A 25,628-nucleotide genomic window follows, 5' to 3' on the forward strand; every position below is an offset into this window, starting at 1 on the left:
AGGAGATTGAAACAGTCATTAAAAATCTCCAAACAAACAAAAGCCCAGGGCCAGACGGCTTCCCGGGGGAATTCTACCAAACATTTAAAGAAGAACTAATTCCTATTCTCCTGAAACTGTTCCAAAAAATAGAAATGGAAGGAAAACTTCCAAACTCATTTTATGAGGCCAGCATCACCTTGATCCGAAAACCAGACAAGGATCCCACCATAAAAGAGAGCTATAGACCGATATCTTTGATGAACACAGATGCGAAAATACTCAACAAAATACTAGCCAATAGGATTCAACAGTACATTAAAAAGATTATTCACCACGACCAAGTGGGATTTATTCCAGGGCTGCAAGGTTGGTTCAACATCCGCAAATCAGTCAATGTGATACAACACATCAATAAAAGAAAGAACAAGAACCATATGATACTCTCAATAGATGCTGAAAAAGCATTTGACAAAGTACAGCATCCCTTCCTGATCAAAACTCTTCAAAGTGTAGGGATAGAGGGCACATACCTCAATATCATCAAAGCCATCTATGAAAAACCCACCGCAAATATCATTCTCAATGGAGAAAAACTGAAAGCTTTTCCGCTAAGGTCAGGAACACGGCAGGGATGTCCATTATCACCACTGCTATTCAACATAGTACTAGAGGTCCTAGCCTCAGCAATCAGACAACAAAAGGAAATTAAAGGCATCCAAATCGGCAAAGAAGAAGTCAAATTATCACTCTTTGCAGATGATATGATACTATATGTGGAAAACCCAAAAGACTCCACTCCAAAACTGCTAGAACTTATACAGGAATTCAGTAAAGTGTCAGGATATAAAATCAATGCACAGAAATCAGTTGCATTTCTCTACACCAACAGCAAGACAGAAGAAAGAGATATTAAGGAGTCAATCCCATTTACAATTGCATCCAAAACCATAAGATACCTAGGAATAAACCTAACCAAAGAGACACAGAATCTATACTCAGAAAACTATAAAGTACTCATGAAAGAAATTGAGGAAGACACAAAGAAATGGAAAAATGTTCCATGCTCCTGGATTGGAAGAATAAATATTGTGAAAATGTCTATGCTACCTAAAGCAATCTACACATTTAATGCAATTCCTATCAAAGTACCATCCATCTTTTTTCAAAGAAATGGAACAAATAATTCTAAAATTTATATGGAACCAGAAAAGACCTCGAATAGCCAAAGGGATATTGAAAAAGAAAGCCAACGTTGGTGGCATCACAATTCCGGACTTCAAGCTCTATTACAAAGCTGTCATCATCAAGACAGCATGGTACTGGCACAAAAACAGACACATAGATCAATGGAACAGAATAGAGAGCCCAGAAATAGACCCTCAAATCTATGGTCAACTAATCTTCGACAAAGCAGGAAAGAATGTCCAATGGAAAAAAAAGACAGCCTTTTCAATAAATGGTGCTGGGAAAATTGGACAGCCACATGCAGAAAAATGAAATTGGACCATTTCCTTACACCACACACAAAAATAGACTCAAAATGGATGAAGGACCTCAATGTACGAAAGGAATCCATCAAAATCCTTGAGGAGAACACGGGCAGCAACCTCTTCGACCTCTGCCGCAGCAACATCTTCCTAGGAACAACGCAAAAGGCAACGGAAGCAAGGGAAAAAAATGAACTACTGGGATTTCATCAAGATCAAAAGCTTTTGCACAGCAAAGGAAACAGTTAACAAAATCAAAAGACAACTGACAGAATGGGAGAAGATATTTGCAAACGACATATCAGATAAAGGACTAGTGTCCAGAATCTATAAAGAACTTAGCAAACTCAACACCCAAAGAAACAAATAATCCAATCAAGAAATGGGCAGAAGACATGAACAGACATTTCTGCAAAGAAGACATCCAGATGGCGAACAGACACATGAAAAAGTGCTCCATATCACTCGGCATCAGGGAAATACAAATCAAAACCACAATGAGATATCACCTCACACCAGTCAGAATGGCTAAAATCAACAAGTCAGGAAATGACAGATGCTGGCGAGGATGCGGAGAAAGGGGAACCCTCCTACACTGTTGGTGGGAATGTAAGCTGGTGCAGCCACTCTGGGAAAACAGCATGGAGGTTCCTCAAAATGTTGAAAATAGAACTGCCCTATGACCCAGCAATTGCACTATTGGGTATTTACCCTAAAGATACAAATGTAGTGGTCCAAAGGGACACATGCACCCGAATGTTTATAGCAGCAATGTCCACAGTAGCCAAACTATGGAAAGAACCTAGATGTCCATCAACAGATGAATGGATCAAGAAGATGTGGTATATATACACAATGGAATACTATGCAGCCATCAAAAGAAATGAAATCTTGCCATTTGCAACAACATGGATGGAACTAGAGCGTATCATGCTTAGCGAAATAAGTCAAGCAGAGAAAGACAACTATCATATGATCTCCCTGATATGAGGAAGTGGTGATGCAACATGGAGGCTTAAGTGGGTAGAAGAAGAATAAATGAAACAAGATGGGATTGGGAGGGAGACAAACCATAAGTGACTCTTGATCTCACAAAACAAACTGAGGTCGCCGGGGGGAGGGGGTTTGGGAGAAGGGGGTGGGATTATGGACATTGGGGAGTGTATGTGATTTGGTGAGTGCTGTGAAGTGTGTAAGCCTGGTGATTCACAGACCTGTACCCCAGGGGATAAAAATATATGTTTATAAAATATAAAAAATTTAAAAAAAAAAAAAAAAAGAAGATAAGTGCTGGAGAAGAAAGGGAGAAATCGAAACCCTTGTGTATTGCCAAGGGGAATGTCAAAAGGTGCGGGCGCTGTGAAAACCATTGTGGTGGTGGGTCTTCCAAATATTAAAAACAGAATTACCATAACATCCAGCAATTCTTGGTCTGGGTATATCCCCAAAAGAACTGAAAGCAGAGACTCGAACAAATATTTGTACACCCATGTTTACAGCAGCATGGCACAATAGCCAAAAGGTGGAAGCAACCCAAGCCTCCGGAAAGAGATGAATGGATTAACAAAAAGCGGTCTACGCATCAATGGCGTATTAGTTTTAAAAAGGAAGAGAATTCTGACACGTGCTACAATAGGGATGAACCTGGAGGACAGTACACTAGGTGAAATAAGCCAAACACAAAAAGACAAATACTGCATGATCCCACTTACATGAGATACCTAGAGTAATCAGATTCATGGAGACAGGAAATAGACCTGTCATTGCCAAGGGCTGGGAGGAGGGGAAGTGGGGAGTTATTGTTTAATAGGTACCAAATTTCAGCTTGGGAATATGGAGACAGTTGCTGGAGATGGATGGTGGTGAACCTTGCACAACAATGTGAGTGTACTTAATGCCGCTGAATGGCACAATAAAAAAATAGTAAAAATGAAAAAAAAAAAAAAATACCTGTCAGTATATACAACTGTACCATAAGTTAACTGTGTATATTTTTAAAAGCTTTTAGCATTGCTATTAATATAGTCATTTATTTATATTAAATTTCTTTTTTAGTTAGAATTTACGGCAATTGAGAAACATGCAACATAATAAGATAAATCAAGTGAATGAGGAAATCAAGACAGGAAGCAAAAGAGACTAGAAGTGAGAAAAAGTGTGCCATGAAGTCCTATATTTTTATTCCTGAGAGGTCACTGTGTGGCTCTTAGTTTTTAGGATCCACTGAATCAGATTATATGACTGACGGTGTCCATGAGATCAACTAATTGCTCACAAAAAATCCTTCTTTTTCTGATACCGAAGAGGAAAGTCCTTTGTGGCTCCCGAAGAAGGACTAAGTGATCTAGCACTCAGTCTTCAGTAATAGCAAGTTTCCTAGGCTGTTCTTTGCAAGAAGCTGATGATGCCATCCCAGAGGGTGGCAGTTTCATGAGAAATCAGAAAGATTTGATCCCACATCTTGTTGCAATACAGGGCTAGAGTTCTTTAAAAAAAAAAAAAAAAAGAATGTGGTTTTTTTTTAAATTTTTCCTTTCTTTTTTCCCTTTTTTCCTAATTTTATTTTATTTTTTCAGTGTTCAGAGATTCATTGTTTATGCACCACACACAGTGGTCCATGCAATCCGTGCCCTCCTTAATACCCACCACCAGGCTCACCCAACCTACCACCCCCTCCCCTCCAAAACCCTCGGTTTGTTTCTCAAAGTCCACAGTCGCTCATGCTTCGTCTCCCCCTCCGATTTCCCCCAATTCACTTCTCCTTTTCTTCTCCTAATGTCCTCCGTGTTATTCCTTATGCTCCACAAGTAAGTGAAACCATATGATAATTGACTCTCTCTGCTTGACTTATTTCACTCAGCATAATCTCTTCCAGTTCCTTCCATGTTAATACAAAAGTTGGACTTTCATCCTTTCTGATGGAGGCATAACACTTCATTGTATATATGGATCATATCTTCTTTATCCATTCGTCGGTTGAAGGGCATCCTGGCTCTTCCCACAGTCTGGTGATTGTGGTCATTGCTGCTATGAACATTGGGGTACAGATGGCCCTTCTTTTCACTATATCTGTGTCTTTGGGGGTAAATAACCAGTAGTGCAATTGCAGGGTCATAGGGGAGCTCTATTTTTAATTTCTTAAGGAATCTCCACACTGGGCGCCTGGGTGGCTCAGTGGGTTAAGCCGCTGCCTTCGGCTCAGGTCAGGATCTCAGGGTCCTGGGATCGAGTCCCGCATCGGGCTCTCTGCTCAGCAGAGAGCCTGCTTCCCTCTCTCTCTGCCTGCCTCTCCATCTACTTGTGATTTCTCTCTGTCAAATAAATAAATAAAATCTTTAAAAAAAAAAAAAAAAAGGAATCTCCACACTGTTTTCCAAAGTGGCTGCACCAACTTGCATTCCCACCAGCAGTGTAAGAGGGTTCCCCTTTCTCCACAAATTCTCCAACACTTGTTGTTTTCTGTCTTGTTAATTTTGGCCATTCTAACTGGTGTAAGGTGGTATCTCAAATGTGGTTTTGATTTGAATCTCCCTGATGGCTAGTGATGATGAACATTTTATCGTGTGTCTGTTAGTCAGTTGTATGTCTTCTTTGGAGAAGTGTCTGTTTATGTCTTCTGTCCATTTTTTGATGTGACTATCTGTTTTTTCAGTGTTGAGTTTGAGGAGTTCTTCATAGATCTTGGATATCAGCCCTTTGTCTGTACTGTCATTTTCTCCCATTCCGTGGGTTGACTGTTTCCTTGGCTGTGCAGAAGCTTTTGTTCTTGATGAAGTCCCAGAAGTTCATTTTTGCTTTTGTTTCCTTTGCCTTTGCCTGTCTTGAAAGAAGGTGCTGTGGCTGATGTTGAAGAGGTCACTGCCCATGGTCTCCTCTAGGATTTTGATAGATTCCTGCCTCACATTGAGGTCTTTTATCCATTTCGAGTTTATCTTTGTGTACGGTGTAAGAGGATGGTCGAGCTTCATTCTTCTATACATAGCTGTCCAATTTTCCCAGCACCATTTATTGAAGAGACTGTCTTTTTTCCAGTGGATATTTTTTCCTGCTTTGTCAAAGATTATTTGACCATAGAGTTGAGGGTCCATATCTGGGCTCTCTACTGTGTTCCACTGGTCTATGTATCTGTTTTTGTTTTGTTTTGTTTTGTTTTGTTTTGTTTTGTTTTGCCAGTACCATGCTGTCTTGGTGATCACAGCTTTGTAATAAAGCTTGAAATCAGGCAACATGATGCCCCCAGTTTTGTTTTTCTTTTTCAACATTTCCTTAGTAATTTGAGGTCTTTTCTGGTTCTATACAAATTTTAGGATTGTTTATTCCAGCACTCTGAAAAATGCTGGTGGAATTTTGATCGGGATGGCATTGAAACTATAGATGGCTCTAGGCAGTATAGACATTTTAACAGTATTTATTCTTCTGATCCAAGAGCATGGAATGGTCTTCCATCTTTTTGTGTCTTCTTCAATTTCTTTCATGAGTGTTCTGTAGTTCCTCAAGTACAGATCCTTTACCTCTTTGGTTAGGTTTATTCCCAGGTATCTTATGGTTCTTGGTGCTATAGTGAATGGAATCAATTCTCTAATTTCCCTTTCTGTATTTTCATTGTTAGTGTATAAGAAAGCAACTGATTTCTGTACATTGACTTTTGTATCCTGCCGCATTACTGAATTGCTCTTGTATGAATTCTGGTACTTTGGGGGTGGAGTCTTCTGGGTTTTCCATGTGAAGTATCATGTCATCTGCGAAGAGAGTTTAACTTCTTTGCCAGTTTGAATACCTTTTATTTCTTTTTGTTGTCCGATTGCTGTTGCTAGGACTTCTAGTCGTATGTTGAACAACAGTGTGATGAGAGTGGGCATCCTTGTCGTGTTCCTGATCTCAAAGGGAAGGATGCAAGCTTTTCCCCATTGAAAATTCGCTGTGGGTTTTTCATAGGTAGGTATTGTGAAGTTGTGGAAGGTTTCCTCTATCCCTATACTTGGAAGTATTTTCATCAGGAACGGATGCTGTATTTTGTCAAATGCTTTTTCTGCATCAATTGAGAGGACCATGTGGTTCTTTCTCTTCTCTTACTGATTTGTTCTATCACATTGATTGATTTGCGAATGTTTGAACCACTCTTGTGTCCCATGGATAAATCCTACCTGGTCATGGTGGATAATCTTTTTAGTGTACTGTTATGTCCCATTAGCTAGAATCTTGTTGAGAATCTTGGCATCCATATTCATCAGGGATATTGGTTTGAAATTCTCCTTTTTGGTGGGGTCTTTGCTTGGTTTGGGGATCAGGGTAATGCTGGTTTCATAGAATCTGCAAGTTTTCCTTCTGTTTCTATTTTCTGAAATAGCCTCAGGAGAATAGGTATTATTTCTTCTTTGAATGTTTGGTAGAATTCCCCAGGGAATCTGTCAGGTCCTGCACTCTTATTTTTTGGGAGGCTTTTGATCACTGCTTCAATCTCATTACTGGTTATTGGTCTATTCAGGTTGTCAATTTCTTTCTGTTTCAGTCTTTAGAGTTTATAGTTTCCAGGAATGCATCCATTTCTTCTAGGTTCCTTAACTTATTGGCATATAACTGTTGATAATAATTTCTGATGACTGTTTCTATTTGCTTGGTGTTAGTCATGATCTCTCCCCTTTCATTCATTGTTTTATTTTTTTTTAAGGTTTTATTTTTTTATTTGACAGACAGAGATCACAAGTAGGCAGAGAGGCAGGCAGAGAGAGAGGGGGAAGCAGGCTCCTTGCTGAACAGAGAGCCCGATGTGGGGCTTGATCCCAGGACTCTGAGATTATGACCTGAGCTGAAGGCAGAGGCTATAACCCACTGAGCCACCCAGGCACCCCTCATTCATTGTTTTAGTAATTTGGGTCCTCTCTCTTTTCTTTTGGATTCGTTTGGCCAATGGTTTATTGATCTTACTGATTCTTTCAAAGAACCAGCTTCTAGTTTCGTTGATGTCTTTTACTGTATCTCTAGTTTCTAACTCATTGATCTCTGCTCTAATCTTGATTATTTCCCTTCTCGTGCATGGGTTTCTTAATTTGTTGTTGATTTTCCAGTTCTTTAGGTGTAAAGAGAGTTAGTGTATTCAGGATTTTTTCAGCTTTTTGAGTGAGGCTTGGATGGCTATGCATTTTCCCCTTAGGACCGCCTTTGTCTTATCCCATAGGTTTTGGACTGAAGTGTCTTCATTCTCATTGGTTTCCATGAATTGTTTAAGTTCTTCTTTGATTTCCTGGTTGATGCAAACATTCTTGAGCAGGATGGTCTTTAGCTTCCAAGTATTTGCCTTCCTTCCATACTTTTCCCTGTGGTTGAGTTCTAGTTTCAAAGCACTGTGGTCTAAGAATATGCAGGGAATGAATAATCTCAATCTGTTGGTATCAGTTGAGACCTGATTTGTGACTCAGTATGTGGTCTATTCTGGAGAAGGTTCCATGTGTGCTCAAGAAGAAGGAGTATTCTGTTTTAGGTTGGAAGGTTCTGTGTATATCCATGAGGTCCACCTGGTCCAATGTGTCATTCAATGCTGTTGTTTCTTTATTGATGTTCTGCTTGGATGTTACTGAGAGTGGCGTGTTAAGATTCCCCACAATTGGGACGCCTGGGTGGCTAGTTGGTTGGGTGGCTGCTTTCGGCTCAGGGCATGATCCCAGTGCTCTGGGATCGAGTCCCATATCGGGCTTCTTGCTCAGTGGGGAGCCTGCTTTTCCCTCTGCCTCTGCCTGCCACTCTGTCTGCCTGTGCTCTCTCTCTCTCTCACTTAAATAAAATCTTTTTAAAAAAAAAAGATCTCCTACAATTAATGTGTTCATATCAATATGAATCTTTATTTTGATTAACATTTGGCTTATATAGTTGGCTGTTCCCATATTGGAGGCATAAATATTTATTATTTTTAGAACTTCCTGGTGAATAGACCCTTTTAGAATGATGTAGTGTCCTTCTTTATCTCTGACTATAGTCTTTAGTTTAAAATCTAATTTATCTGATATGAGAATCTCTATCCCAGCTTTCTTTCAAGGCCTGTTGGCATGAAAGATGGTTCTCCATCCCTTCACTTTCAGTCTGCATGTATCCTTAGGTTCCAAATGTGTCTCTTATAGACAACATATGGATGGGTCCTGGCGTTTTATCCAGTCTGCAACCCTGTGCCATTTTATGGGCACATTTAGCCTGGCTTAGTGGTCACCCATTTAAACACTGCTGGTCTTGGAACCTCTTTATGTTTCTATCCATTTTGAATGTCAGCCTTGCTGGATAAAGTATTCTTGGCTGCATGTTCTTCTCATTTAGTGCCCTGAATATGTCTTGCCAGTCCTTTCGGGCTTGCCAGGTTTCTGTGGACAGGTGTGCCGTTACTCTGCTGGTCCTTCCTCTGTATGTAAGGGATCTCTTCCCCCAGCTGCTCTTAAGACCTCTTGTCTGGAATTATGATTCATGAATTTCACAATTAAGTGTCTGGATGTCTTTCTAGACTCTATCGTGGTGGGTGTCCTTTCTGCCTCTAGGACATGAACACTTGTTCGATTCCCCACATTAGGGAAATTTTCATCTAGAATTTGTCCAGTTGTATCTGCTAGTCATCTCTCTTTCTCCAGCCCCTCAGGGATCCCAATAATTCTGAGGTTGGAATGTTTCAAGACATCATTTATTTCCCTAATTCTGTTTTCATGGATTCTAAGCTACTTGTCCCAGCCCCCCTCCTGATCCTTCTTTTCTGTCAGTCTGCATCTACATCACTAATTCCATCTTCTGCCTTGGTTACCCTAGCTTTACAGTATTTAGAATAGATTGGATCTCACTGATAGCATTTTTAACTTCTGCCAGATCAGCTCTCACTTCCACCCTTAGAGATTCTGTGTTGTCATTAATGGTCTTCTCCAACCTAGTCATTGCCTGAATAATCGTTACCCTGAATTCCCTTCCCAACATGTTGTTTATGTCCATATCCATTAATTCTGTGGCAGAGGGCACAGTCTCTGAATTATTCCTCTATTGGGTGTTCCTCTTCCTAGTCATTTTGGTGACACGTGGTTGAGGGATGTGTAGCTAAAAATATCAGCCAGGATCCAGGCACAGTACACCATGATTTGTCGTTGGGTAAAGGTTTTTTTCTACTAGACGGCAGAGTAGAAAAGAAACTGGCTCTCACTTTATAGTTCACCTCTGTTTCCTCTCCTGAAAAGACATTTTCGCATGGTATATGATGCCAGTTACAGCCACGTTAAAAGCAGGTATATCCACGCCATGACACGGGCCCGCTGCATTGAAGTCCTGCTTGTAGTCCCATCTCTTTTCCCTGTCTGGCTCCCACTGCCTGTCGGACTCACTGAGGCTATGGTTTCCTGTTTGTATTTCCTTAAAGGAGTCCTTTATACATACTGTTCTAAGTCAGTGCTTTGATAATATTGAGTGGCGGTAAGTTCAAGGTTAAACTTCTTGGAATATAACTAGAGTGTGTTTATTTAGTGTCCCTGTGCAAGTACAGAGTGGTGTGCTTCCTTAGCCAAGCCACATGTACTTGTGGAGACTGATGAGAATAACACGATGTTCACTTAAATGGATGGAGACCCTGAACGAGGTGGGCCCAGGAGGCACCCACATGCAGGACCTGGATTCATTTCCAGATATTTGTTCCACAGAAATTATTTGAATAGTCAGGGTACTAAAGTTCTATAACATAGATCATAACAGTATAGTTTTAGTGTGAAATGTTGTTTTTTTAATTTAAAAAAAGGTAGGAACAGATGCTTACCTCTCCCTAAAATAGAACCCGTATTAAAACAAAGTGAAACAAAACCTCTCAGTCAATTACCTGGAGAACATTTGTCTTTGAATCTTGTTTTTTGTTTTTATTTTTTTCTGGTGTACTCTCTCTAAGATGAACTGATTACAAAATGTACCTTCAGATATTAGTGTGAATTAACTCATTATATGGGGGAGTCAGTGAAACCTCTGAAGGAAGGAAGAAGGATATTGCATATATCCAAACTTACAGAACAGTTAAGTATTCAGGTTCTCAGGCTGTGGGTTCCCAGGAAGCCTCCCCGGAGAGCTGCAGAATGGTCTCTAGAGCCTGGCATTCTGTTTGTGCTGCTGTTTCATTATTTGTATGAAAATAACAAGCCTCAACTTCTACGTCACCACTGGTGAAAGCACCTGCTGGAGTAGTCATGACTCTGGCTTCGGTGTACAGTTTCTAAGTGTACTGAGACTCTCCAGTGTAGATTTTGGTTGGTGCCTCATCTACATTGCCTAGGCTGCTTCTTCACCCCTTTTAAAATTCTGTCTGTTTGGTATATTTTTATGTTTTACATATTTTTAGGAATATACTTATTTCATAAATCATGATATATAGTTTTTGAGTACTAAAAAACTAAAATGTCTAGAGAAGATCCGACCTCAGACATCTCATATGAAGTTCCTCCTGGTGTGAAATGTTCTGAATAGTCTGAGGGATGCTAAGATGAATAAGGAACATCCCCATTTCCAGTGGGTGTATTGTCTCTAGGAGGAGACATGCGCAGTTGAGTTTCTGCATTCTCAGTAAATACTAAACAAATACCTATTATTTACTGGGTACTGTTCTTGGCATTCAAGATTCAGTAAAGAACAGGACAGATCTGAGCAGTAGTCTTTTATTTTCCTTTTTCTTTTTTTATAATTCAAGTACAATTAACATACAATGTTATATTAGTTCAGGTGTATAGTATAATGATTCAGCAATTCTGTACATTTCTTAGTGCTCATGAAGTTAAGTATACACTTATTCCCTTTATCTTTATTCCACATCCTGCCATCCACCTCCCCTCTGGTTTGTATTCTACATTTAAGAGTCTGGTTTTTTGTTTCTCTCTCTGTATTTTTGTTTATTCACTTGATTTGTTTCTTAAACTTCACATATGTGTGGAATCACATGATATTTGTCTTTGACTGATGTATATCACGTAGCATTGTATCTTCTAGGTCCATCCATATTGTCGCAAATGGCAAGCTCGAATTCCTTTTTACGCCTGCACAATATCCCATTGTATGTGTACACCACATCTTTCTTATCCATTCTCCTGTCAGTGCACACTTCGGTTGTTTGCATGTCTTGGCTCTTGTAGCTAATGTGTAATAAACATAGGGGTGCACATATCTTTTCAAATTAGTATTTTTGTTTCTTTGGATAAATATCTGGTAGTGGAATTATTGGTTCATATGACATTTCTATTTTTAATTTTTTGGGAAACCTCCATACTGTTTTCCACAGTGGCTGCACCAATTTATACTCCCACCCACAATGTATGAGGGTTCATTTTTCACCAAATCCTTGCCAACACTTGTTCTTTCTTGTTTTTCATTCTGGCAGTTCTGACCAGAATGATCTCTCATACCAGTGTGATGTCTTATTGGGATTTTGATTTGCGTTTCACTGATAATGAGTGATGTTGAGTATCTTTTCACATGTCTGGTGGACATCTGGATGTCTTCTTTGGGAAAATGTCTGTTCAGGTCCTTTGCCTAGTTTTTAACTGGATTGTTTGTTTGTGGGTGTTGAATGTGTACATTATGTATTTGGGGGTACTAATCCCTTATTAGATACATCGGTTACAAATGTCTTTGGCTGTGAAGTAGGTGGCCTTTTCATTTTTTTGGTTTCCTTTGCTGTGCAGAAGCTTTTTATTTTGACGTATTGTCAGTGGTTTATGTTTGTTTCTCCTGCCTTGGGAGACATATCTAAAAAAATGTTAGGACCAGTGTCAGAGAAATTACTGCCTGTGTTCTAGGATTTTTATAGTTTCAGGTCTCACCTGTAGGTCTTTAATATTTTTGAATTTATTTTTGAGTGTGGTGCTAGAAAGTGGTCCAGTTTCCTTCTTTTACCTGTAGCTGCCAGTTTCCTAAACACCATTTATTAAAGAAACTTATTTGTATATTGTTGCCTGAGTTGTCGGAGCTTGGCTGTATGAACATGGGCTCATGTCTGGACTCTGTGTTCCACTGATCTGTGCCTATCTTTGTGCCGGTACCTACTGCTTTGATGACTACAGCTTTCCAGGGTATCTTGAAGGTACCTCCAGCTTTGTTCTTTCCCAGATTGGTTTGGCGATTTGGGATCTATTGTGGTTCCATACCAAGTTTAGTGGTATTCGTTCTGGTTCTGTGAAAAATGCTACTGGCATTTTTATGGGGATTGCATGGAATCGGTAGATGGCTTTGGGTGGTACCGCCGTTTTAACAATGTTGATGCGAATCCATGATCATGGAATATCTTTCCTTTCGTTCAGGTCGCCTTCAGGTTCGCTCATCAGTTTTATGGTTTCCAGAGGAGAGGTCTCTCGGCTCCACGGTTGCATGTACTTGAAGGGATTTTGTCGTCTCTGGTGTAATCGTTTTCTTAATTTCTTTTTCTGCTGCGTCATGATTAGGGTATAGAGACGTTACCAGTTCCTGATACTAATCTTGCATTCAGGTGTCACTTCTAGGAGTTTTGGGTTCTGTCTGGTGATACCATGCCGTCTGCCCGCGGTGCCCGTCAGCGCCCTTGCAGCCGGGTTTCGGCCACAACACGGGTCGCGCTGTGCCTTGGGCCGCGCAGAGGGTGAGGCGAGGAAACACCTCGCCGGGGGTCCCGGGGGAGGCTCAGGGCTCAGCGGCCGGTGACGGGGAAATACCGCCGGATGCCCGGGAGCGACTTGCGGTGAAACGGAAACATGTTCCGCGTCCAGGGAAGAGGGCGGACGCGGCCGGACGCCCCTCGCCCCGCGGGGCTTCACGGCGTGTGGAGCGTCGCCGCGACTGGAGGGCCCCGGGGCCATCGCACGGACACTCACGCGTGCGGCGGACGCGCGTCCTCTTCCGTCGCGCGTCTACGCAGCAGTCCCGGGGGCGGCTCTCAGCGGCCTGGTCCGCTTCCCCGCCCCGTCGGAGGCGTCGATGCGTCGATCCGGGAGCTGCGTCCGCCGGGACGAGGCCGAAGACCCCTCAGGGCGGAGCCGAGGGGCGCGTGAGTGACCGGGTCCCTCCCCCGCGGAGCTTCCTCATCCCGCAGCGGGGCGGCCGGAGCGGGGCGGCCGGAGCGGGGCGGCCGGAGGGAAGCGTCCGCAGGGAAGCGTCCGGGCGGCCGCTGAGGGCCGGGCTCCTGCCGCCGGAGCCGGGGGCTGTGGGGACCCGGAGGGCGGTCGCGGACCGAGAAGAGACCTGCCCTGAGCCGCCGCCCTCGTGCCCCCGAGCACGGGACGACACCGTCACCGTCCGGGGCGCCGGTCCCTGACGCCGCGGCCTCGGGCACTCGGCACAGAGCCGGGTGTCGTGCTTTGTTGTGCGCCCGGTTGGCCGGCAGTTCCCGGCACCTCCCTGACGGCCTGTGGGACGGCGGCTTCTCGGTCGGCGCCCGGCGCGCCTGACGGGACGGTCCTCCTCGCAGACTGCGGCCGCCCGCCGGGGACCAGCCGGGCGGGGACCTGGCGGCGGGGGCGCTGGCGGCGGGGTCGGGACCCGCCGTCCGTGATCTCGCCCGCCGGGCACGGAGCGGAGACGCTGAGCGACGGTGGGTGCGGCGCCGAGGACGACTGTCGGGGCCGCTGCGGTTCGGAGGCTGGGGCGGGGCGCTGCCGGCGGCCGCTCAGCTCACGGGCCAACCGGACTTTGGAAGCCCCTTTCCTGCGTCGCCCGAAGGACTCGGCGACCGCGATCGAAGTGGGGAGTCACCGGCCGCTCGGGCCGAGCAGGAGATCCGACTTCCGGAAGCCGTTCTGCACGTGGCTTTGGCAGGAAAAAGCAGAGACCAGAGTCTGAAAAAGGAGGAAACGGAATTTTTGTCCAACGTTTCAAGATGGCAGTTCACAGTTCTGTTGGGAAGGGAAAGTGAATTTTAGGGGATTAAGTTGCCTCTTTGAATATAACCCCTGAAGACAAGTTTTTTACAGTTAATGACTAAAGATGAGAAAAAAGACTCAAAAAATAATTCTTTACAACAAACAGGAAGGAAAATGAGACACTTCTGAGGGCAACAACCATAATCTAGCTTATCTAGGTAAAGGAGTATTCTCATTTATCGAGTATTTTTCATCTTTTCTCCACAAATGTGTACTTGTAAAAAATATATGATCAAAATAATGATGACATCATCACTTTGGTGGACAGAGTTCAGTATCTCCTTTTTCAGTGAGAATCGTGCCTCACAATCCTGTGTGAGATGTGATTGGTTGTGTTATAGAGCCGTGGAGGAGTGCATGTGTCTTAGAAGGAGGTAACCGAGAGCTTCAAGTAAGACGAAAGATGATTAATTATAATGAGACCGCAAAAGTTTAGAATGAGTCGGTCCTTTCTATACCGTGGATATCCACCAGAAGATTCAGGAGCCCTCTGGGGAGTTTGTGTGTGTCTTACTGTCCCCGCTGGAAAGGCCATCTATGAGCATGCATTGACATGCCTGAGGCCTCTCCCCTGGACTGCTCCGCTCTCATTTCGTGTCCACCACCTGGTGTTCTGTGTCTGTGATGGAGCAGTAGGACTGTCCTCCATCAAGTTCCCAAAGCAAGTCACTTTCAGAGCTCTGGGATTAGTGCTTAGAGTTCTTGATTCTGTTCTCAAACAGGTGTGCCCTCATTTGAGAAAATCTGGTCTACAAAACCATCAACTCACAAAATACATAAATTAAGGAGTTATTACTTTCATTTCAAAAGGATTTCCTTCAGGATTCCTTAGAATAAGTGTCTGAAGAGTGTATCATGTCCAAAAGGCCTTCTGGGTTATTAGTAAGCGAGAGGGCTCACTTTCCCACCCTGTCGTTAACCAAATTAATGAAATGCGTATTTTTGAGCCTGTAGCCATTTCATTCATGCGCTCACTTCTGCACGAAATCATTAGTACCGTTACTCAGTGACTCAGTCATTAGTACTGTTACTCAGGGACTCTTTCATGAGCATTCTCTGTGTGTTGAATCCACAAAAATCACAGCCCTTGTCCTTTAGGCATTTACAGATGACAAGAGTGAACCAGATGTCAAGTAAATGTTTGACAGTGGAAGCAAGCTGGCCTGTTAGGAGACCACTGTGGTTAAACAAAGTGAGAGGGTGAGCTGTGGCCATAGGGTAGCCTCCTGGCGACTTTAAAGGGAATTGTAGCAGGACTTGGACAGCTTAGAAAATTAAGAGTTTGCCCAAAGCAGTTGATCTTTGGATACATTGTTTCTTCAGTGATGAACAGGAAGTCTAAGACTTTAGAACCAGGTTATCCATACATATAAAAGGTAAAAACTGTCTGCATTGTCACTATAACAGGGGGTTGTTAGGTACATGTGAAATACGACATCTTTTAACAATGCAAGTACTGTGTAAGGGCTTCATTATGGTATGATGAAGATGATGAGTGCCTCCAATTTGGCCGGAGACTATTAGACATTTTACGGGCATTACCTCATTTATTCCGTCCAGTATACTCAACGGAGGCCTTTACGGACACCGAGATATTTTCACTAACTGCTGGGATTTATGTTGCTACTATAGAAGAGAGAATCTTTAATCTTACAAACTCTCTGTCCTTTTTTATAATCTGAAGTATACCTGTATATACTAAGATGAGTTAGGCCCCTGGAGATGTTGATTTCAAGGTCACCTCACCTCTTAAGGTGGCTTAGCTACATCTTAAGCCAGAAATCACTGCTGCTGCCTCCACTGCTGCCATCACCACTGACTGTCACAGAATCTGGGGCCTCAGGCACGGAGTCTGGCCACCACAACGCCTCCAAACACTCATGTGTCCCACCTTGTCAGCCAGAGGCAACGTCAGCAGGTAGATGGCCTGTGTCCAGTTCTGCCTTCCAGATCTCAATGGTGGGACATAATTTACTTCAAGAACTCGAGCGGAAAGAGTGTCGAGAGAATGTAATGTGGATTTCTAACCTGCATCTGGAAGGAGGATGGAATTAGGGCTGAGAGAGCCGCTGTATGGAATCCACTCGATCTTACTTATGTTGCTTATTCTGGACCCTTTGTTAGGAACATGAACTCCTTGAGAAGAGGGTGAAAAACTTCTGAGCCAGAACATTCAAAGGGAGTAGGACATGTTCTCATGCTCGAGCTAGGAAAGAGGTTTGTGGCTTGAAACCTGGAAGAGGTGGAAGTGACTGGGTTATTGCAGGTGCAGGTGGAGAAGCAAGCAGGAGTCATAGCTGCTGGCCTTTCTGGAGCACGTCACGCACTTCAGATGTTCTATTGTGGAAAGCAGCTCAGGCAGGGAATGGCGTGCTTCAGCTTGGTTCTGTAGCCTTGGCCTGACTGCTTCGTGGAGGATCGAGGAGACGGCATAAACCAGGTAGAGAGAAATCCAAGAAGTCAGTAGTCTAGGCGACAGAACATGGTGACAGAGTGGAGGAAAGGAGAAAGTGATGTGGACTGTATTTCAGCCTTGTATTGACAGGACTTTATAATAACTTGGGTGCTGAAGGTGCCAGGAATGGCCCCAGCTGTTTCACTGTTTCGTTCCTTTAGTGTAGAGTTTCTGAGTGTTGAGCCCCGCTTCTTAGGAAAATCAAGGAAGATTGCATCGCAGTTTTTTATCAGGATGACGTAGACCGTGGGGAGCACTTGTTTTTGCGGGAGAGATGGAGAATGCCTCTCTGGTTTCTCAGTCGTAATAGGACTATACTCGAAGGTAAAATCTCCTAAGTGTAGCTTTGTGAAAAAGAGAAAACAGGAAAATATTCACCAAAAATTTTATTTTCCTCTGTACTAACATGTATGTTCACAGACGTCATACAAATGAGTCCTTGTGGGTAAACCATAAAGTAATTTACATACACGTGAGCAAGGAGATTTGCCCAACTATTTAAAAGAGAATGAAGGGATCATCATTTTTGTTTAAAAAGAACACCTGTGTCAGCCAGTGCCTATCTTAGGCTAAGTAGCAAACAGCTCAGCAAGAAGAAATGATGACTGTGGCATGTGGCCTTTGAAGCCTAGTACAAGAGACAGGGTTGAATTGTCTGAATGTTTCACCTGAAATCCCATTTAATTGTCACCCTCTTCAGATTCTATAAATTCATATTACATCTAATTTCTACTTAATGAAATGTGAGATACAAGCCAGGTGTTTTAATGATTCCTCATATTTAAGCAAATCATGTGGTCTCCAGAGCTAGTAAGATAAGTGTATTTACTGTGAATTCTGACAGCTCACTCAATGAGATTAATACGTAAGTAGTTGAGTTTAATTTTGTGATGATGCTTTCGGAGAACCTGTTCTCCAAAACACATGGGTTCTAGAAGGATCCTTAGACTTATAGAAAGTAGCCTTTGAATCTCTTTTGTGGTTCCCTTTCCTGCTCCCGGTTCTCCCAGTGTTCCATTGTCCTGTTTTAGCTGTAAGTTAGTCTGATACTGCTCATCTCCCAGGAATATAAAACCAACTGCATTACTGAATACAAAGTTTCATGCAGATGGAAAAGCTGCTTGGGAGTCAGCTGGGATGTTTCTGAAGTATGAGGGAAGTCAAGCTGAGCCCTCAGCATGTGCTTTTTTTACTCTTGTAGGACTCCTTGGCTAAAAGCATGACTACTTGATACTTGAATGATGGCACTTGCTTCTCTGGTCTTTAATATTAAGCTCTGTCACCGTTGTTCTCTGAGAAATGAGGACAACAGTAATATGACTTTCTGTTTTGCTTCACAGCTTTGTGGCTGACGGAAGTGATGCTGGTTCCTCTTTAATATTTATCCACTTGTCTATGTCACTGCCAACATTGTTGCCCTATAGCTTGAGAGGACTTTTTCGGAAATTAGACTGATGACCAGGTATAATTATCCACCATGTACCACTAATTACATGAATATATTCTACAGTTGATCATTAAGTCATCTTTTTTTTATTAACATGTAATATATTATTTGCTTCCGGGGTACAGGTCTGTGACTCATCAGTCTTACACACTTCACAGCACTCACCATAGCACAGACCCTCCCCAGTGTTCATCACTCAGCCACCCCAACCCTGCCACCCCGTCCCCTCCAGCAACCCTCAGTTTGTTTCCTGAGATTAAGAGTCTCTTATGGTTTGTCTCTCTGCCCGCTCCCATCTTGTTTCATTTTTCCCTCCTTTCCCCCCATGAATCCCTCACCCTGCCTCTCAAATTCCTCATATCAGGGAGATCATTTGATAATTGTCTTTCTCTTATTGACTTATTTCACTCTAGCTCCATCCATGTCATTGCAAATGGCAAGATTTGGGGGTTTTTGATGGCTGCATAGTATTCGTGTGTGTGTGTGTGTGTGTGTGTACCACATCTTCTTTATCTATTCATCTGTTGATGGACATCTAGGCTCTTCCCATAATTTGGCTATTGTGGCCATTGCTGCTGTAAACATTGGGGTGCACGTGCCCCTTCGGATCACTACATTTGTATCTTTAATATAAATACCCAGTAGTGCAATTGCTGGGTCATAGGGTAGCTCTATTTTCAACTTCTTGAGGAACCTCCATGCTGTTTTCCAGAGTGGCTGCCCCAGCTTGCATTCCCACCAACAGTGTAGCAGGGTTCCCCTTTCTCTGCCTCCTCGCCAACACTTATCATTTCCATGGCATCAGTCATTCTGACTGGTGTGAGGTGGTATCTCACTGTGGTTTTGATTTGTATTTCTCTGATGCCGAGTGATGTTGAGCATTAAGTCATCTTTCTTAAAAGTTCTAAAAAAAAAAAAAAACAGTAAATTTGACAGATCTCTTCCCAGTCCATTTCCTAAGTGGAGGGTCATTTTCAATCTTGCATATCTGTTTTGCATTATACAGAACTGAAACAATATGACTTTCTAAGGAAGCAATTTGTTTTCTTTGTTCAGACATATTTTATGAGTCTGATAGACTTATAGTTCAATAAACAAAAATATTTATAATGGACACAATAATAGAATAATTACATAAAGTTTCTCTAATTTGTTTTTAGTATTTAGCTATTCACCATCCCCCTTAGTGCATTTTTTCCAGGTCTTAGATATAGAGGTCAATTCTTTAAGCCAGGATTCTTCTCCCACTGCAGGATTACCCTAGCAGAACTTTCAGTACTTCTGATGAGAGTATAATAACCAAGAATTTGACTTGAGGGTGCTCAGCAGGCCAGGCTGTAGTGGCAAATGGGTATGACAGGAATTTGGTAGAGTCTGAAAGGCTGCTGACCTTCTAAGTGCAATGTGAGGCTTTAGAGAGTCTTATTTTCTCAGCAGAATCTGTCGCTTATTAAAACTGCAGTAATTAAAAAAAATTATGGTAGGAATATTGTGTGTTGGTATTTTATGTTGCTTTTATATATATCTGATATTCACTTCTGCTTCATTAAGGGAAATGTTTGGTGGGATGGTTTTCACTGTAGTGTACAAGGAACAAGAGAGCATGAATTTATCAGAAACAATTAGAGAGCCTGGTGGTGGGTATTAAGGAGGGCACGTATTGCATGGAGCACTGGGTGTGGTGCCTAAACAGTGAATTCTGGTACATTGAAAAGAAATAATAAAAAAAGAAACAATTAGAGAAAATTTGCCAGGAAATACCAGGGGAGAATGATCTGTGGAAGATTCTTCTGGGTTTTCACTTTCAGTGTTTCAGTATTATTTACTTTTATAGGCATATAGAAATTTTATAGTCAAAACTAAAATCAATGTATCAATACTTTTTCAAAAAAAGTTGATATGAAAACCTCAATTTTAATGAAAGAAGTTATGAAGAAAATACTTGTTCTTTAGCTTTATGCTTCATAATTATCATTAACAAACAAAATAATTTATGCTAGTAAAAAGAGTTTATACTTTTTATGATTTGTTTACTTATAGATTGTCATCTAATCTATTCTTCTTACTGGAGTTAAACATTTACTTTTATTCTAAAATTATCATTAAAAATCTTGAGAGATGTTACATATTTTTTAAAAGGTGCTCGAGGGGTGCCTGGATGGCTCGGTTGGGTGTCTGACTCTTGATTTTGGCTCAGGTCATGATCTCAGGGTCTTGGGATCAATCCCCATGTGGGGCTCTGCACTCAGCAGGGAGTCGGCTTGGGATTATCTCTCTCCTTCGGCCGCTCCCCCTGCACTCTCTCTATCTCTCTAAAATAACTAAATAAATCTTTTTTTAAAATTGTACGTGAATATTTGGTTGGACTATCTTTGGTACAGAATCAAAGTATACCCTTTTTCTGTCTCTTTAAGAAGTGTCTCATCTTAATTTCTTTAAAATTCTAAGGTTATATTTATAAAACTACTGACCATTATCTATTGAATGCAACACTTCCCTAAATACTGTTATTTCTTCAGTTCTTACAACAACACTGTAGTTAAGTCCTATTTTTATCACTGTTTTACAAATTAGAACAGTAAAGCAGGCGTAGGGAGGTTGAGTAACACAGCATGGTATGGTTACACAGCTAGTAAGCGACAAAGGCAGAATTCAAATGCACAGAACCTTCTCCCACAGCCCGTGCTCTTCCTTACTCCATCCCGGCTCCCTGAGTAGGCATGTTGCCATTTTACGTCAGTCAACAAGTATTTAGTGAACATTTACTGTGTGTTTATAAATAAGACCTAGAATATCAGAGAAGTTTTTTATTATGTTAAAGGTTGAGAGTCGAATGGGAACTTTCTAAAATAAGCACACACACACACACACACACACAAACCATTTGAAGTGCGAGTCAGAGGTCTGTAATTGGAGCATAAATTCCCGTTGAAACAATGGAAAAGGGAAGATTACTCTGGGAAGAAATCAAGTTAAGTTTTATAGAAGAGATGATGTTAGTGGGATTTAAGCTTTCAGGAAGGTGTGAATGAGGCCTGCAAAGTAGGGCCAATTTAGAGGCCCTTGGATACCACACTAAGGAGCATAGGCCATAAGAAGTGAGTAGCATGATAATGTCTGCATTGTAGGTGCAAATTGTTAGCAGCATGAACAGTGAATTGAAGGTGGCTCAAACAGAGAATGTCAGTAAGATGAGTGTGCTTTAACATAGCAGATGGCACTGTGGATCCAGAATTGTCACATAACCAGTGCCTAAGGAAAGCAAATTAATAGAGCTAACAATCTTCAAAATAAGAGAGTCAGTACCCTCAGAGAGATTTAGGGAATGTCAGACCCATAAAAAAATAATTATAGATACTGAAAATTTTAAACACGACCAAAAACCATAAGACACCTAGGAATAAACCTAACCAAAGAAGTAGAGGATCTATACTCTGGAAACTACAGAATACTCATGAAAGAAATTGAGGAAAACACAAAGAGATGGTAAAACATTCCAAGCTCATGGACTGGAAGAATAAACGTGAAAACGCCTGTGCTGCCCAGAGCAATCTATGTCGTCAAGTGCCATCCTGACCAAAAAACAATTGGCATTTTTCAGAGAACTAAAACAGTCCTAAAATTTGTATGGAACTAGAAAAGACCCCAAATTGCCAGGGGAATGCTGAAAAAGATAACCAAAGCTGGGAGCATCACGTTACCTGATTTCATGCTGTATTACACAGCTGGGATCACCAAGACAGCATGGTACTGGCACAAAAAAGACACATAGATCAGTGAAACAGAATAGAGACTCCAAAAATGGACCCTAAGCTCTATGGTCAACTAGTCTTTACAAATCAGGAAAAAATATCCAATGGGAAAAAGACAATCTCTCCAGTAAGTAGTGCTGGGAAAATTAGACAGCTACATGCAGAAGAATGAAACTGGACTATTCACTTACACCACACAGAAAGATAAACTCGAAATGGATGAAAGACCTCAACGTGAGTCAGGAATACATCAAAATCCTAGAGGAGAACATAGGCAGTGACCTCTTTGACATTGGCCACAGCAACTTTTTTCAAGACATGTTTCCAAAGGGAAAGGAAACAAAAGCAACAATTAACTTTTGAGACTTCATCAAAATAAAAAGCTTCTGCACGGCAAAGACAACAGTCACCAAAGCTAAGAGGCAATCCATGGAATAGGAGAAGATATTCACAAATGACACTATCACAGAAAGAACTAGTATCCAAGACCTGTAAAGAACTTCTCAAACTCAATACCCAATTTTTAAAGTTTAAAAAATAGATTAGTAGAGTTGCACCATGGACCCAGTTTAAAAACAAATCAGTTTTACATAATAATAAATATAAATAAATATCAGATAACAGATCAAACAGAAGAATTCTCCCAGAATATAATACAAAAAGACAGTTAGATGGAAAGTATATAAGAAAAGAGAGAGGGAATATAGAACCAGAAGTTTCAACATTTATTTCATAGAAATAGCAAAAGGAAAGAAGGCGTGACATGGAGGAGAGAAAACAGTGCAAGAGATAGAAGCCGACTAAAGAGTAGCTCTTCACACTGAAGTGGACGACAGTCAACAGACTGGAGCAGAATGACTGGCAAATGACCCAACGCCTCACCGAAGGGAGAATGCAAAACCTTCCAAAAAAGAAAAAATTCATGACCTAGAAAGAATGGTAATCAGATCGCAGTGCTCTGCACCATATTTGTCATATATGCTGTATATGCAGCATGCGCACGCACGCGCGCGCGCGCGTGTGTGTGTGTGTGTGTGTAAGCAGCAGAGGCTGTGGAGGGCCACTCAGATCCCTTTCTCACCTTCAGGACTGAGGTGCCCATTCCCCAGCCCTGTGTTGGCAGCTCACAGTGATTCGGTAAGTCTTCCCAGTATAGCCTTCTATTAAAGAAAGTTGCCTTGTGCAAGGTCATGGCCCCTTCCCCGGCGTGGCCCATATCCAGTGACTTGTCAGTTTGGAGAGATCAGGGCCTCACCTGTTTGCTTCCGTTCGGGATGACTCTGAAGGTCATCGTAGCTCCAGAACTCCCTGTAGGATTGTCTGAGGCGGCTGCTGTTGCTCGCTGCACTTCAGCTTGTTCCTCTGCCCAATCCCACGTTCCTCACTTCTCCTGAGACCACTTCCCAGTAAACTTCCTGTATGCAGCTCTCTGCCTCAGAGTTGGCGTCCAGAAAATGCAACCTGTGACAGTATTCTTTCCAGCTGCCCTTGAGACAACTGACTAAAACTGACTGCAAAGAAAATCCCAACAAACTCCTTCAAAAGATGACCAAAGAGAACACCTTCTCTCACCACAGATATGATTATACATTAACAATGACCCCGCTCCCCCAGCCACCACACACACACACACACACACACACACACACACCCTGCTCTTTAGAACTCCGGTGTTGTACATATAGTCAGTTACATGAAAGTGCTATTTTAATGAAGATGGTGAGTGCCGAATAAAGTAGGTGAAGGAAAGTCCCATGAAACAGTGCACTCGAATGGAATCCTTTTCAAGTGTTTTCCTCCTAATCGAAATTGTAAGAAAAGGCAAATTAGTACTCACTCTCATGATTTTACAGAGTACGTCTTCCTGGAATGCCAGCTTACCACCACGTAATAGAGAAGGTCTGTAATATCAGGTGCTTAATCGTCAGGAGAATTAGGGGGAACAAATGAAAGACATGAATGTAATATATAGCCATCCTAGTTCTCTAGTTTATCGAAGTGTTTTTCTTTCTTTTTTTTTTTATAAAGACATCTCTTTTTTTAAAGATTTTATTTATTTATTTGACAGAGAGAGATCACAAGTAGGCAGAGAGGCAGGCAGAGAGAGAGGATGAAGCAGGCTCCCTGCTGAGCAGAGAGCCCGATGCGGGGCTCGATCCCAGGACCCTGAGATCATGACCTGAGCTGAAGGCAGAGGCTTTAACCCACTGAGCCACCCAGGCGCCCCTTGAAGTGTTTTTCTTAAGTAATGAATTTGTAACTGACCTTTGATACAAGCTTGTAAAGGAAGACTTAAGTAATTAAATAAACACACACCTTTGAAATGTGCCAGAGGGGTGGAATGACAGGTGTGAATACTGCTCAACATTTTTGCACCAGAAGGTGCAGCTGCCATATCACTTAGTGACTGTCCTATCCATAGAGCTGGCCCATTCAGGACTTTGGCCTCCCAGTCTGAGATCCTCCCTTCCCCAGTACTCTTGACCTCCACGTGACCTTGGCCATGGTATCACCTTCTATACATAGCTGTCCACTTTTCCCAGCACCATTTATTGAAGAGACTGTCTTTTTTCCACTGTATATTCTTTCCTGCTTTGTCGAAGATTATTTGACCATAGAGTTGAGGGTCCATATCTGGGCTCTCTACTCTGTTCCACTGGTCTATGTGTCTGTCTTTATGCCAGTACCATGCAGTCTTGGTGATCACAGCTTTGTAATAAAGCTTGAAATCCGGCAACGTGATGCCCCTAGTTTTGTTTTTCAACATTTCCTTAGCAATTTGGGGTCTCTTCTGATTCCATACAAATTTCAGGAGTGTTTGTTCCAGCTCTTTGAAAAATGCTGGTGGAATATTTCATCAGGATGTCTCCGAAAGTACAGATTGCTGTAGGCAGCATAGACATTTTAACAATGTTTATTCTTCCGATCCAAGAGCATGGAATGGTCTTTCCTCTTTCTGTGTCTTCTTCAATTTCTTTCATGACTGTTCTGTAGTTCCTCGAGTACAGATCCTTTACCTGTTTGGTTAGGTTTATTCCCAGGTATCTTATGGTTCTTCGTGCTAAATGGGATAGATTCTCTAATTTCCCTTTCTGTATTTTCATTGTTAGTGTATAAGAAAGGAACTGATTTCTGTGCACTAATTTTGTATTCTGCCACATTACTGAATTGTTGTATATAAAAAATTACTAAGGAAAACTCAAAGACAAGCTTCAGGCTAGGAAAAATATTTGCAGGATTGTGCAAAGTGACAAAAAGTAGAATTCAGGTTATAAGAATAATAATCAAAAAAATAAGAATGACCCAGTAGGAAATGGATGGAAGAAGACAAAAATAAGCATTTTATACCAGCGGATGTATATGAAAGGACATTAGCCTTCTGTAGGAATCAGGGAAATGTGAGCCAAAAGCACAACGAGACACCATTTCACACCCACTAGAATAGCAACATTAAAAAGTCAGCCAATATCAAGTGTGGATTTTGACGTGGGTGGTGGGAATTCTTGTGCACTGATGACCGAGGGCAAATTGTTACAAGCACTTAAAAAATGGTTTGGCAGTACTTCATAAGATTGAATATGCATTTGCCCTAATCCAGAGAAGACTCTTGTACACACGCGTCATACTACACAT

General features: G+C 42.0%; 1 protein-coding gene across 2 annotated transcripts in view; it reads left to right on the forward strand.

The window, feature by feature from the left end:
* The window catches only part of NME7 (NME/NM23 family member 7), a 245,071-nt gene that overhangs the window by 154,591 nt on the left and 64,852 nt on the right, over nt 1–25,628 (forward strand). The gene's annotated exons all lie outside the window — the stretch shown is intronic.

This window comes from Mustela putorius, unplaced genomic scaffold, assembly GCF_011764305.1.
Source record: "Mustela putorius furo isolate JIRA1106 unplaced genomic scaffold, ASM1176430v1.1 tig00001451_pilon_pilon_pilon, whole genome shotgun sequence".
NCBI classification, from domain to species: domain Eukaryota; kingdom Metazoa; phylum Chordata; class Mammalia; order Carnivora; family Mustelidae; genus Mustela; species Mustela putorius.